This window comes from Microcebus murinus, unplaced genomic scaffold (genome assembly GCF_040939455.1).
Source record: "Microcebus murinus isolate Inina unplaced genomic scaffold, M.murinus_Inina_mat1.0 scaf014_hap2_Mmur4.0, whole genome shotgun sequence".
Taxonomy (NCBI): domain Eukaryota; kingdom Metazoa; phylum Chordata; class Mammalia; order Primates; family Cheirogaleidae; genus Microcebus; species Microcebus murinus.
Genome location: NW_027438960.1, coordinates 479,979 through 494,180, shown reverse-complemented (window position 1 = coordinate 494,180; position 14,202 = coordinate 479,979). Strand labels below are relative to the sequence as shown.

The 14,202-nt window shown below is 64.1% G+C and overlaps 4 non-coding genes across 4 annotated transcripts; all 4 read right to left on the bottom strand.

The window, feature by feature from the left end:
- Positions 1-2,096: 2,096 nt before the first annotated feature.
- LOC142867327 (5S ribosomal RNA) lies at positions 2,097-2,215 on the bottom strand. The gene has a single exon (XR_012916959.1). It is a non-coding gene; the product is annotated as a 5S ribosomal RNA (ribosomal RNA).
- Positions 2,216-5,705: 3,490 nt separating this feature from the next.
- LOC142867326 (5S ribosomal RNA) lies at positions 5,706-5,824 on the bottom strand. Its single transcript, XR_012916958.1, has one exon. It is a non-coding gene; the product is annotated as a 5S ribosomal RNA (ribosomal RNA).
- A 3,487-nt stretch (positions 5,825-9,311) lies between these two features.
- On the bottom strand, positions 9,312-9,430 carry LOC142867325 (5S ribosomal RNA). The gene has a single exon (XR_012916957.1). It is a non-coding gene; the product is annotated as a 5S ribosomal RNA (ribosomal RNA).
- A 3,481-nt stretch (positions 9,431-12,911) lies between these two features.
- On the bottom strand, positions 12,912-13,030 carry LOC142867323 (5S ribosomal RNA). Its single transcript, XR_012916955.1, has one exon. It is a non-coding gene; the product is annotated as a 5S ribosomal RNA (ribosomal RNA).
- Positions 13,031-14,202: the final 1,172 nt, after the last annotated feature.

Sequence of the window (14,202 nt, the reverse complement as noted above, 5' to 3'; positions counted from 1 at the left end):
CTTAAAGAGTCACCGCAAGAGAATCCTGGTCCCAAAGGAGCCTTCTGGGGGACCGGTGCTGAGAGAGGTTGTGGGCATGGCCCGCTGGGGCTCTGCCCGACCCAGGGCTGAGAGATGCCACCTCCCAGCTCTGGGTCCCTGCAGGAAGTGTTGGCAAGCACAGGGCCAGTCCCCCAAAGGCCCAGGTGCAGGGAGCCCAGGCCAAGCAGCCTGTGGAAGAAGCCACTTGCCGTGCCACCCCGGGAACAGGACTGCAGGCCCCGGCCCTTCCCACGTCCTCCTCCTCCTCCTCCCCCCCGCACCCCCCCCGGACATGGCACAGGGCTCAGAGACACCTCAGACTCTTGCTACCCAAGGTGCAAAGGGCATCAGTTGCTCCTCCAACCCCCCCGCCCAGCAGACCACGTTGTCCAGCCAGCCCCCGGGCCTCCCTGGGGTGCCCAGCACAAAAGTGCAGACACCCACCGGACCCTCAGTCTCAGCTTTCGGATGTTTTTGCCACTCTAAGGACCCGCAGGCCCGCTGGGCCTTCGGGCAGGACAGAGAGCCCCGGGATCCGACGTGGAGAGCTGCGTGTACGTACGTCCCCATCAGGAGGCGGTCCCCACCTCCGCGGCTCTCCCCTTGCGGGGAGCGGCAGCCCAGCCGGCAGCCCCAGGGCCTCAGGGAAGACACCAGGCTGGGCCCCCGCGGCACAGCGGGGGCACGTCCCCCGCACTCACGGGACTTAGGGACGGCTGCTGGAGACTGCTGCGGCCACCCTGCTGCCAGGTTTCTGGAGGGCTTCCTGGAAGCAGCGTCCACACCAAGCCCTTGGAAGGCCCAGGCGACGGAGGAGCCGGTCAGGCAGGGGCCGAGGACGGTGAGAGGCCGGGCGGGAAGGAGCATGTCAGGCAGGGGCAGAGGACGGTGACAGGCCGGGCGGGGAGGAGCCGGTCAGGCCGGGGGCCCAGGACAGTGACGGGCCTGGCCGGGGAGGAGTGCGTCAGGCAGGGGCAGAGGAGACGGGCTGGGTAAGGGTTAGGGTGACAGTTAGGGCACAATTCACAATCGCAAAGACGTGGAAGCGACCCGAGTGCCCATCCAGCCAGGAGTGCATTAATAAAATGTGGCGCGTGGACACCACGGAGTGCCATTCGGCTGTGAGGAGCAGCGGTGAGAGGGCACCTCTCGTGTTCTCCTGGCCAGAGCTGGAGCCCGTTCCAGTAAGCCAAGTATCCCAAGAATGGACACACGGGCACCACGTGAGCGCGCTCACCAGCAAATTGGTACGAACGGATGGACACCTAAGTGGACGGAGAGGAATCACCTTCATCGGGTGGGTCTCGGGCGGGTGGGGGGAGGGGATGGGCATCCACCTCCATTAGGAATGGGGTGGGTGCGCACCGACTGGGGGATGGGCGCACTTGAAGCTCTGACCCCAGGGGGGAGGCTTGGAGAGGGCAACTGTACCCGACCTTAACACTGGTACCCCCACAATACGCTGGAACAACATGAGAGGTATATGAATGAGAACACAGGGGGGAGGGGGGCACGGGCAACACATGTCACCTGAATACTTGTACTCCCATCATCTGCTTGAAAAGAGAGAGAAAAGAAAATGCAATCATAGAGGTAAGAGACACTTTTTAAAAATAATGAATCCGAAGAGAAAAGTAAAAGGAGGCCTGTGGAGCAGGTCTGGGTGTGACTCCGGATCCCCCAACATCAGGTGCCACCACCAAAGATTCCTGCGTGGAGCCCATAGAACCCCCAAAAGCAACGGGACGAGTTCTGGTCACATACTCCCTCAAAATGACATCCTGGCCTTCTTCTGGAACTCCCTCCCCTCTCAGACTCTCAAGGTTTCCTCCAGCGTGTCGGTTCCCACAGAGCAGACCTTTGGTCTGAGACCTGACAGTCCAGATGCCACGCATGCTGCCGCGTGGCGGCGGTGTCGCGGCTTGGGACAAGAGGAGGCCCCACGGTGCGGGCTGGGGCGCCAGGCACCGCGGCGGGCGCTGAGGGTTGGGGTCACCCCCACCCCGGGCCGCCGCCGCGCTCCCGGAAAGGGGACAGAACAAGAGGCAAAAAAAAAAAAAAAAAAAAAAAGAAGCAGCCTGTGGCACCCGGTATTCCCAGGCGGTCTCCCATCCAAGTACTAACCGGGCCCGACCCTGCTTAGCTTCCGAGACCAGACGAGATCGGGGGCGTTCAGGGTGGTGTGGCCCTAGACGGCGGCGGAGGGCGCCCCTGCCCCGCTCAAGAAGCCGAGCCTCTCTGCGCTTTCCCCCCGCCGCCGCCGCCGCCGCCGCCGCCGCCGCCGCCGCATCCGCCGCCTCCCGCCCCAGGCCCCGCGCCGGGCCGGGCCTGTTGAGTTCGCCGGCCGGGTCCCGCGGGCTCCCAGGGACGGGGGTGATGGGCGGGGCGGGGCGGGGCGGGGGGCTGTCTCTCTATACACACACACACACACTCACACTCACTCACACTCACACAAGATGCGCCTCCACGGCTGGACTCGCCAAGGTGGAGCCCTCCCAGGCCCCTCGTCTCCTCGCCCGGCCTCCTTCACCTACCCGCTGCCCACCCCCGGCGCGTCGCCGCCGCTGACGCTGACTGCGCACGCACGCGCGCGGCGCTCGCCCTTTGACCCCAGCCAGGGGCCGCCCTCCCCCACAACCCCTTTCAGCTGCGCCCCCCCTCGCCCTGTGGGTGGGCTGCCGCCTATTCCCCCGGGCCAGGGCTGGGGCACAGCGCAAGGGGGAGGGGAGCCAGTGTATGGGGCGTCTCTCTCTGGGGATGTGTCCCATGGGTGGGGTGGGGTGGCGTGGTTTGTGGGGCGCTGAAGAAATCAGTCCCCTCCATCTCCTACCTCTGGAAAACGCCCCAGCCCGTGGAGAACCGCCGGCACCGCTTCGTGGGGGCCGGGACCCTCCTCTGTGTCCTCCTGTGGCCCAGTCCAAGGGGCCTGGGCCTGGCCGGGGCTGCATTGGACCCCAACCACCCTGGCGTGTGGACTCGCTAAAAATCGGCCATTAGATATTGGATTCCAGCTTCATTGAGGTCATTTCACTAATGAGTGCACCGCAAAGAGTTTCCTAATCCATCTGTGAGGGTGGCAACTGAAAGAGAATTTGAAAGCTGACAGAATAGGCGAGGGAAGGCATAGGAGATTTCCACACCCAGCAAGGAAGCCTTTCCCGAAATGGAAGAAAGAAACGAGCAAACAGAGACACCGGTAGCCCGCCCGGAAAAGAGTCTGCCCCCGAGAGAAAGCACCCTGACCAGGTTCACCCGTGGGTGGGTGGCGAGCTAGCGGCCTTCAGAAGAGCGAGGCCCGCAGTCTGTGCGGAAGACACCTGCACTCGGGTGTGTGTGGCGGCCCGATTCACAAGCAGCTCTAGACGTTAAACCAAGGAGAAGCCAGGGAGTTCCCAACGCCCCAGGTGTCCTCAGCCCACGACTGGCTGCTGTGGGAATGCGAAGCCCGGCTCCTTGTCTCAGAGCGGGGTTCCCAGGAGGATCAGGCTGAAGCTGGGACTTGGCCTCAAAGTGTCCCCTCGCATGGCCACCCCCTTCCCCTTCCTGCTCCTCTACTCCTGGTGCCCCTCCATCCAGGGGCCAGACCTTAAAGAGTCACCGCAAGAGAATCCTGGTCCCAAAGGAGCCTTCTGGGGGACCGGTGCTGAGAGAGGTTGTGGGCATGGCCCGCTGGGGCTCTGCCCGACCCAGGGCTGAGAGATGCCACCTCCCAGCTCTGGGTCCCTGCAGGAAGTGTTGGCAAGCACAGGGCCAGTCCCCCAAAGGCCCAGGTGCAGGGAGCCCAGGCCAAGCAGCCTGTGGAAGAAGCCACTTGCCGTGCCACCCCGGGAACAGGACTGCAGGCCCCGGCCCTTCCCACGTCCTCCTCCTCCTCCTCCCCCCCGCACCCCCCCCGGACATGGCACAGGGCTCAGAGACACCTCAGACTCTTGCTACCCAAGGTGCAAAGGGCATCAGTTGCTCCTCCAACCCCCCCGCCCAGCAGACCACGTTGTCCAGCCAGCCCCCGGGCCTCCCTGGGGTGCCCAGCACAAAAGTGCAGACACCCACCGGACCCTCAGTCTCAGCTTTCGGATGTTTTTGCCACTCTAAGGACCCGCAGGCCCGCTGGGCCTTCGGGCAGGACAGAGAGCCCCGGGATCCGACGTGGAGAGCTGCGTGTACGTACGTCCCCATCAGGAGGCGGTCCCCACCTCCGCGGCTCTCCCCTTGCGGGGAGCGGCAGCCCAGCCGGCAGCCCCAGGGCCTCAGGGAAGACACCAGGCTGGGCCCCCGCGGCACAGCGGGGGCACGTCCCCCGCACTCACGGGACTTAGGGACGGCTGCTGGAGACTGCTGCGGCCACCCTGCTGCCAGGTTTCTGGAGGGCTTCCTGGAAGCAGCGTCCACACCAAGCCCTTGGAAGGCCCAGGCGACGGAGGAGCCGGTCAGGCAGGGGCCGAGGACGGTGAGAGGCCGGGCGGGAAGGAGCATGTCAGGCAGGGGCAGAGGACGGTGACAGGCCGGGCGGGGAGGAGCCGGTCAGGCCGGGGGCCCAGGACAGTGACGGGCCTGGCCGGGGAGGAGTGCGTCAGGCAGGGGCAGAGGAGACGGGCTGGGTAAGGGTTAGGGTGACAGTTAGGGCACAATTCACAATCGCAAAGACGTGGAAGCGACCCGAGTGCCCATCCAGCCAGGAGTGCATTAATAAAATGTGGCGCGTGGACACCACGGAGTGCCATTCGGCTGTGAGGAGCAGCGGTGAGAGGGCACCTCTCGTGTTCTCCTGGCCAGAGCTGGAGCCCGTTCCAGTAAGCCAAGTATCCCAAGAATGGACACACGGGCACCACGTGAGCGCGCTCACCAGCAAATTGGTACGAACGGATGGACACCTAAGTGGACGGAGAGGAATCACCTTCATCGGGTGGGTCTCGGGCGGGTGGGGGGAGGGGATGGGCATCCACCTCCATTAGGAATGGGGTGGGTGCGCACCGACTGGGGGATGGGCGCACTTGAAGCTCTGACCCCAGGGGGGAGGCTTGGAGAGGGCAACTGTACCCGACCTTAACACTGGTACCCCCACAATACGCTGGAACAACATGAGAGGTATATGAATGAGAACACAGGGGGGAGGGGGGCACGGGCAACACATGTCACCTGAATACTTGTACTCCCATCATCTGCTTGAAAAGAGAGAGAAAAGAAAATGCAATCATAGAGGTAAGAGACACTTTTTAAAAATAATGAATCCGAAGAGAAAAGTAAAAGGAGGCCTGTGGAGCAGGTCTGGGTGTGACTCCGGATCCCCCAACATCAGGTGCCACCACCAAAGATTCCTGCGTGGAGCCCATAGAACCCCCAAAAGCAACGGGACGAGTTCTGGTCACATACTCCCTCAAAATGACATCCTGGCCTTCTTCTGGAACTCCCTCCCCTCTCAGACTCTCAAGGTTTCCTCCAGCGTGTCGGTTCCCACAGAGCAGACCTTTGGTCTGAGACCTGACAGTCCAGATGCCACGCATGCTGCCGCGTGGCGGCGGTGTCGCGGCTTGGGACAAGAGGAGGCCCCACGGTGCGGGCTGGGGCGCCAGGCACCGCGGCGGGCGCTGAGGGTTGGGGTCACCCCCACCCCGGGCCGCCGCCGCGCTCCCGGAAAGGGGACAGAACAAGAGGCAAAAAAAAAAAAAAAAAAAAAAAAAAGAAGCAGCCTGTGGCACCCGGTATTCCCAGGCGGTCTCCCATCCAAGTACTAACCGGGCCCGACCCTGCTTAGCTTCCGAGACCAGACGAGATCGGGGGCGTTCAGGGTGGTGTGGCCCTAGACGGCGGCGGAGGGCGCCCCTGCCCCGCTCAAGAAGCCGAGCCTCTCTGCGCTTTCCCCCCGCCGCCGCCGCCGCCGCCGCCGCCGCCGCCGCCGCCACCGCCGCCTCCCGCCCCAGGCCCCGCGCCGGGCCGGGCCTGTTGAGTTCGCCGGCCGGGTCCCGCGGGCTCCCAGGGACGGGGGTGATGGGCGGGGCGGGGGGCTGTCTCTCTATACACACACACACACACTCACACTCAGTCACACTCACACAAGATGCGCCTCCACGGCTGGACTCGCCAAGGTGGAGCCCTCCCAGCCCCCCTCGTCTCCTCGCCCGGCCTCCTTCACCTACCCGCTGCCCACCCCCGGCGCGTCGCCGCCGCTGACGCTGACTGCGCACGCACGCGCGCGGCGCTCGCCCTTTGACCCCAGCCAGGGGCCGCCCTCCCCCACAACCCCTTTCAGCTGCGCCCCCCCTCGCCCTGTGGGTGGGCTGCCGCCTATTCCCCCGGGCCAGGGCTGGGGCACAGCGCAAGGGGGAGGGGAGCCAGTGTATGGGGCGTCTCTCTCTGGGGATGTGTCCCATGGGTGGGGTGGGGTGGCGTGGTTTGTGGGGCGCTGAAGAAATCAGTCCCCTCCATCTCCTACCTCTGGAAAACGCCCCAGCCCGTGGAGAACCGCCGGCACCGCTTCGTGGGGGCCGGGACCCTCCTCTGTGTCCTCCTGTGGCCCAGTCCAAGGGGCCTGGGCCTGGCCGGGGCTGCATTGGACCCCAACCACCCTGGCGTGTGGACTCGCTAAAAATCGGCCATTAGATATTGGATTCCAGCTTCATTGAGGTCATTTCACTAATGAGTGCACCGCAAAGAGTTTCCTAATCCATCTGTGAGGGTGGCAACTGAAAGAGAATTTGAAAGCTGACAGAATAGGCGAGGGAAGGCATAGGAGATTTCCACACCCAGCAAGGAAGCCTTTCCCGAAATGGAAGAAAGAAACGAGCAAACAGAGACACCAGTAGCCCGCCCGGAAAAGAGTCTGCCCCCGAGAGAAAGCACCCTGACCAGGTTCACCCGTGGGTGGGTGGCGAGCTAGCGGCGTTCAGAAGAGCGAGGCCCGCAGTCTGTGCGGAAGACACCTGCACTCGGGTGTGTGTGGCGGCCCGATTCACAAGCAGCTCTAGATGTTAAACCAAGGAGAAGCCAGGGAGTTCCCAACGCCCCAGGTGTCCTCAGCCCACGAATGGCTGCTGTGGGAATGCGAAGCCCGGCTCCTTGTCTCAGAGCGGGGTTCCCAGGAGGATCAGGCTGAAGCTGGGACTTGGCCTCAAAGTGTCCCCTCGCATGGCCACCCCCTTCCCCTTCCTGCTCCTCTACTCCTGGTGCCCCTCCATCCAGGGGCCAGACCTTAAAGAGTCACCGCAAGAGAATCCTGGTCCCAAAGGAGCCTTCTGGGGGACCGGTGCTGAGAGAGGTTGTGGGCATGGCCCGCTGGGGCTCTGCCCGACCCAGGGCTGAGAGATGCCACCTCCCAGCTCTGGGTCCCTGCAGGAAGTGTTGGCAAGCACAGGGCCAGTCCCCCAAAGGCCCAGGTGCAGGGAGCCCAGGCCAAGCAGCCTGTGGAAGAAGCCACTTGCCGTGCCACCCCGGGAACAGGACTGCAGGCCCCGGCCCTTCCCACGTCCTCCTCCTCCTCCTCCCCCCCGCACCCCCCCCCCCGGACATGGCACAGGGCTCAGAGACACCTCAGACTCTTGCTACCCAAGGTGCAAAGGGCATCAGTTGCTCCTCCAACCCCCCCGCCCAGCAGACCACGTTGTCCAGCCAGCCCCCGGGCCTCCCTGGGGTGCCCAGCACAAAAGTGCAGACACCCACCGGACCCTCAGTCTCAGCTTTCGGATGTTTTTGCCACTCTAAGGACCCGCAGGCCCGCTGGGCCTTCGGGCAGGACAGAGAGCCCCGGGATCCGACGTGGAGAGCTGCGTGTACGTACGTCCCCATCAGGAGGCGGTCCCCACCTCCGCGGCTCTCCCCTTGCGGGGAGCGGCAGCCCAGCCGGCAGCCCCAGGGCCTCAGGGAAGACACCAGGCTGGGCCCCCGCGGGGGCACAGCGGGGGCACGTCCCCCGCACTCACGCGACTTAGGGACGGCTGCTGGAGACTGCTGCGGCCACCCTGCTGCCAGGTTTCTGGAGGGCTTCCTGGAAGCAGCGTCCACACCAAGCCCTTGGAAGGCCCAGGCGACGGAGGAGCCGGTCAGGCAGGGGCCGAGGACGGTGAGAGGCCGGGCGGGAAGGAGCATGTCAGGCAGGGGCAGAGGACGGTGACAGGCCGGGCGGGGAGGAGCCGGTCAGGCCGGGGGCCCAGGACAGTGACGGGCCTGGCCGGGGAGGAGTGCGTCAGGCAGGGGCAGAGGAGACGGGCTGGGTAAGGGTTAGGGTGACAGTTAGGGCACAATTCACAATCGCAAAGACGTGGAAGCGACCCGAGTGCCCATCCAGCCAGGAGTGCATTAATAAAATGTGGCGCGTGGACACCACGGAGTGCCATTCGGCTGTGAGGAGCAGCGGTGAGAGGGCACCTCTCGTGTTCTCCTGGCCAGAGCTGGAGCCCGTTCCAGTAAGCCAAGTATCCCAAGAATGGACACACGAGCACCACGTGAGCGCGCTCACCAGCAAATTGGTACGAACGGATGGACACCTAAGTGGACGGAGAGGAATCACCTTCATCGGGTGGGTCTCGGGCGGGTGGGGGGAGGGGATGGGCATCCACCTCCATTAGGAATGGGGTGGGTGCGCACCGACTGGGGGATGGGCGCACTTGAAGCTCTGACCCCAGGGGGGAGGCTTGGAGAGGGCAACTGTACCCGACCTTAACACTGGTACCCCCACAATACGCTGGAACAACATGAGAGGTATATGAATGAGAACACAGGGGGGAGGGGGGCACGGGCAACACATGTCACCTGAATACTTGTACTCCCATCATCTGCTTGAAAAGAGAGAGAAAAGAAAATGCAATCATAGAGGTAAGAGACACTTTTTAAAAATAATGAATCCGAAGAGAAAAGTAAAAGGAGGCCTGTGGAGCAGGTCTGGGTGTGACTCCGGATCCCCCAACATCAGGTGCCACCACCAAAGATTCCTGCGTGGAGCCCATAGAACCCCCAAAAGCAACGGGACGAGTTCTGGTCACATACTCCCTCAAAATGACATCCTGGCCTTCTTCTGGAACTCCCTCCCCTCTCAGACTCTCAAGGTTTCCTCCAGCGTGTCGGTTCCCACAGAGCAGACCTTTGGTCTGAGACCTGACAGTCCAGATGCCACGCATGCTGCCGCGTGGCGGCGGTGTCGCGGCTTGGGACAAGAGGAGGCCCCACGGTGCGGGCTGGGGCGCCAGGCACCGCGGCGGGCGCTGAGGGTTGGGGTCACCCCCACCCCGGGCCGCCGCCGCGCTCCCGGAAAGGGGACAGAACAAGAGGCAAAAAAAAAAAAAAAAAAAAAAAAAAGAAGCAGCCTGTGGCACCCGGTATTCCCAGGCGGTCTCCCATCCAAGTACTAACCGGGCCCGACCCTGCTTAGCTTCCGAGACCAGACGAGATCGGGGGCGTTCAGGGTGGTGTGGCCCTAGACGGCGGCGGAGGGCGCCCCTGCCCCGCTCAAGAAGCCGAGCCTCTCTGCGCTTTCCCCCCGCCGCCGCCGCCGCCGCCGCCGCCGCCGCCACCGCCGCCTCCCGCCCCAGGCCCCGCGCCGGGCCGGGCCTGTTGAGTTCGCCGGCCGGGTCCCGCGGGCTCCCAGGGACGGGGGTGATGGGCGGGGCGGGGGGCTGTCTCTCTATACACACACACACACACTCACACTCACTCACACTCACACAAGATGCGCCTCCACGGCTGGACTCGCCAAGGTGGAGCCCTCCCAGCCCCCCTCGTCTCCTCGCCCGGCCTCCTTCACCTACCCGCTGCCCACCCCCGGCGCGTCGCCGCCGCTGACGCTGACTGCGCACGCACGCGCGCGGCGCTCGCCCTTTGACCCCAGCCAGGGGCCGCCCTCCCCCACAACCCCTTTCAGCTGCGCCCCCCCTCGCCCTGTGGGTGGGCTGCCGCCTATTCCCCCGGGCCAGGGCTGGGGCACAGCGCAAGGGGGAGGGGAGCCAGTGTATGGGGCGTCTCTCTCTGGGGATGTGTCCCATGGGTGGGGTGGGGTGGCGTGGTTTGTGGGGCGCTGAAGAAATCAGTCCCCTCCATCTCCTACCTCTGGAAAACGCCCCAGCCCGTGGAGAACCGCCGGCACCGCTTCGTGGGGGCCGGGACCCTCCTCTGTGTCCTCCTGTGGCCCAGTCCAAGGGGCCTGGGCCTGGCCGGGGCTGCATTGGACCCCAACCACCCTGGCGTGTGGACTCGCTAAAAATCGGCCATTAGATATTGGATTCCAGCTTCATTGAGGTCATTTCACTAATGAGTGCACCGCAAAGAGTTTCCTAATCCATCTGTGAGGGTGGCAACTGAAAGAGAATTTGAAAGCTGACAGAATAGGCGAGGGAAGGCATAGGAGATTTCCACACCCAGCAAGGAAGCCTTTCCCGAAATGGAAGAAAGAAACGAGCAAACAGAGACACCGGTAGCCCGCCCGGAAAAGAGTCTGCCCCCGAGAGAAAGCACCCTGACCAGGTTCACCCGTGGGTGGGTGGCGAGCTAGCGGCCTTCAGAAGAGCGAGGCCCGCAGTCTGTGCGGAAGACACCTGCACTCGGGTGTGTGTGGCGGCCCGATTCACAAGCAGCTCTAGATGTTAAACCAAGGAGAAGCCAGGGAGTTCCCAACGCCCCAGGTGTCCTCAGCCCACGACTGGCTGCTGTGGGAATGCGAAGCCCGGCTCCTTGTCTCAGAGCGGGGTTCCCAGGAGGATCAGGCTGAAGCTGGGACTTGGCCTCAAAGTGTCCCCTCGCATGGCCACCCCCTTCCCCTTCCTGCTCCTCTACTCCTGGTGCCCCTCCATCCAGGGGCCAGACCTTAAAGAGTCACCGCAAGAGAATCCTGGTCCCAAAGGAGCCTTCTGGGGGACCGGTGCTGAGAGAGGTTGTGGGCATGGCCCGCTGGGGCTCTGCCCGACCCAGGGCTGAGAGATGCCACCTCCCAGCTCTGGGTCCCTGCAGGAAGTGTTGGCAAGCACAGGGCCAGTCCCCCAAAGGCCCAGGTGCAGGGAGCCCAGGCCAAGCAGCCTGTGGAAGAAGCCACTTGCCGTGCCACCCCGGGAACAGGACTGCAGGCCCCGGCCCTTCCCACGTCCTCCTCCTCCTCCTCCCCCCCGCACCCCCCCCCCCGGACATGGCACAGGGCTCAGAGACACCTCAGACTCTTGCTACCCAAGGTGCAAAGGGCATCAGTTGCTCCTCCAACACCCCCGCCCAGCAGACCACGTTGTCCAGCCAGCCCCCGGGCCTCCCTGGGGTGCCCAGCACAAAAGTGCAGACACCCACCGGACCCTCAGTCTCAGCTTTCGGATGTTTTTGCCACTCTAAGGACCCGCAGGCCCGCTGGGCCTTCGGGCAGGACAGAGAGCCCCGGGATCCGACGTGGAGAGCTGCGTGTACGTACGTCCCCATCAGGAGGCGGTCCCCACCTCCGCGGCTCTCCCCTTGCGGGGAGCGGCAGCCCAGCCGGCAGCCCCAGGGCCTCAGGGAAGACACCAGGCTGGGCCCCCGCGGGGGCACAGCGGGGGCACGTCCCCCGCACTCACGCGACTTAGGGACGGCTGCTGGAGACTGCTGCGGCCACCCTGCTGCCAGGTTTCTGGAGGGCTTCCTGGAAGCAGCGTCCACACCAAGCCCTTGGAAGGCCCAGGCGACGGAGGAGCCGGTCAGGCAGGGGCCGAGGACGGTGAGAGGCCGGGCGGGAAGGAGCATGTCAGGCAGGGGCAGAGGACGGTGACAGGCCGGGCGGGGAGGAGCCGGTCAGGCCGGGGACCCAGGACAGTGACGGGCCTGGCCGGGGAGGAGTGCGTCAGGCAGGGGCAGAGGAGACGGGCTGGGTAAGGGTTAGGGTGACAGTTAGGGCACAATTCACAATCGCAAAGACGTGGAAGCGACCCGAGTGCCCATCCAGCCAGGAGTGCATTAATAAAATGTGGCGCGTGGACACCACGGAGTGCCATTCGGCTGTGAGGAGCAGCGGTGAGAGGGCACCTCTCGTGTTCTCCTGGCCAGAGCTGGAGCCCGTTCCAGTAGGCCAAGTATCCCAAGAATGGACACACGAGCACCACGTGAGCGCGCTCACCAGCAAATTGGTACGAACGGATGGACACCTAAGTGGACGGAGAGGAATCACCTTCATCGGGTGGGTCTCGGGCGGGTGGGGGGAGGGGATGGGCATCCACCTCCATTAGGAATGGGGTGGGTGCGCACCGACTGGGGGATGGGCGCACTTGAAGCTCTGACCCCAGGGGGGAGGCTTGGAGAGGGCAACTGTACCCGACCTTAACACTGGTACCCCCACAATACGCTGGAACAACATGAGAGGTATATGAATGAGAACACAGGGGGGAGGGGGGCACGGGCAACACATGTCACCTGAATACTTGTACTCCCATCATCTGCTTGAAAAGAGAGAGAAAAGAAAATGCAATCATAGAGGTAAGAGACACTTTTTAAAAATAATGAATCCGAAGAGAAAAGTAAAAGGAGGCCTGTGGAGCAGGTCTGGGTGTGACTCCGGATCCCCCAACATCAGGTGCCACCACCAAAGATTCCTGCGTGGAGCCCATAGAACCCCCAAAAGCAACGGGACGAGTTCTGGTCACATACTCCCTCAAAATGACATCCTGGCCTTCTTCTGGAACTCCCTCCCCTCTCAGACTCTCAAGGTTTCCTCCAGCGTGTCGGTTCCCACAGAGCAGACCTTTGGTCTGAGACCTGACAGTCCAGATGCCACGCATGCTGCCGCGTGGCGGCGGTGTCGCGGCTTGGGACAAGAGGAGGCCCCACGGTGCGGGCTGGGGCGCCAGGCACCGCGGCGGGCGCTGAGGGTTGGGGTCACCCCCACCCCGGGCCGCCGCCGCGCTCCCGGAAAGGGGACAGAACAAGAGGCAAAAAAAAAAAAAAAAAAAAAAAAAAGAAGCAGCCTGTGGCACCCGGTATTCCCAGGCGGTCTCCCATCCAAGTACTAACCGGGCCCGACCCTGCTTAGCTTCCGAGACCAGACGAGATCGGGGGCGTTCAGGGTGGTGTGGCCCTAGACGGCGGCGGAGGGCGCCCCTGCCCCGCTCAAGAAGCCGAGCCTCTCTGCGCTTTCCCCCCGCCGCCGCCGCCGCCGCCGCCGCCGCCGCCGCCGCCGCCTCCCGCCCCAGGCCCCGCGCCGGGCCGGGCCTGTTGAGTTCGCCGGCCGGGTCCCGCGGGCTCCCAGGGACGGGGGTGATGGGCGGGGCGGGGCGGGGTCTGTCTCTCTATACACACACACACACACTCACACTCACTCACACAAGATACGCCTCCACGGCTGGACTCGCCAAGGTGGAGCCCTCCCAGCCCCCCTCGTCTCCTCGCCCGGCCTCCTTCACCTACCCGCTGCCCACCCCCGGCGCGTCGCTGCCGCTGACTGCGCACGCGCGGGGCGCTCGCCCTTTGACCCCAGCCAGGGGCCGCCCTCCCCCACAACCCCTTTCAGCTGCGCCCCCCCCCTCGCCCTGTGGGTGGGCTGCCGCCTATTCCCCCGGGGCCAGGGCTGGGGCACAGCCAGTGTATGGGGCGTCTCTCTCTGGGGATGTGTCCCATGGGTGGGGTGGGGTGGCGTGGTTTGGGGGGCGCTGAAGAAATCAGTCCCCTCCATCTCCTACCTCTGGAAAACGCCCAACCCCGTGGAGAACTGCCGGCACCGCTTCGTGGGGGCCGGGACCCTCCTCTGTGTCCTCCTGTGGCCCAGTCCAAGGGGCCTGGGCCTGGCCGGGGCTGCATTGCCCCCCAACCACCCTGGCGTGTGGACTCGCTAAAAATCGGCCATTAGATATTGGATTCCAGCTTCATTGAGGTCATTTCACTAATGAGTGCACCGCAAAGAGTTTCCTAATCCATCTGTGAGGGTGGCAACTGAAAGAGAATTTGAAAGCTGACAGAATAGGCGAGGGAAGGCATAGGAGATTTCCACACCCAGCAAGGAAGACTTTCCCGAAATGGAAGAAAGAAACGAGCAAACAGAGACACCGGTAGCCCGCCCGGAAAAGAGTCTGCCCCTTAGAGAAAGCACCCTGACCAGGTTCACCCGTGGGTGGGTGGCGAGCTAGCGGCCTTCAGAAGAGCGAGGCCCGCAGTCTGTGCGGAAGACACCTGCACTCGGGTGTGTGTGGCGGCGCGATTCCCAAGCAGCTCTAGATGTTAAACCAAGGAGAAGCCAGGGAGTTCCCAACGCCCCAGGTG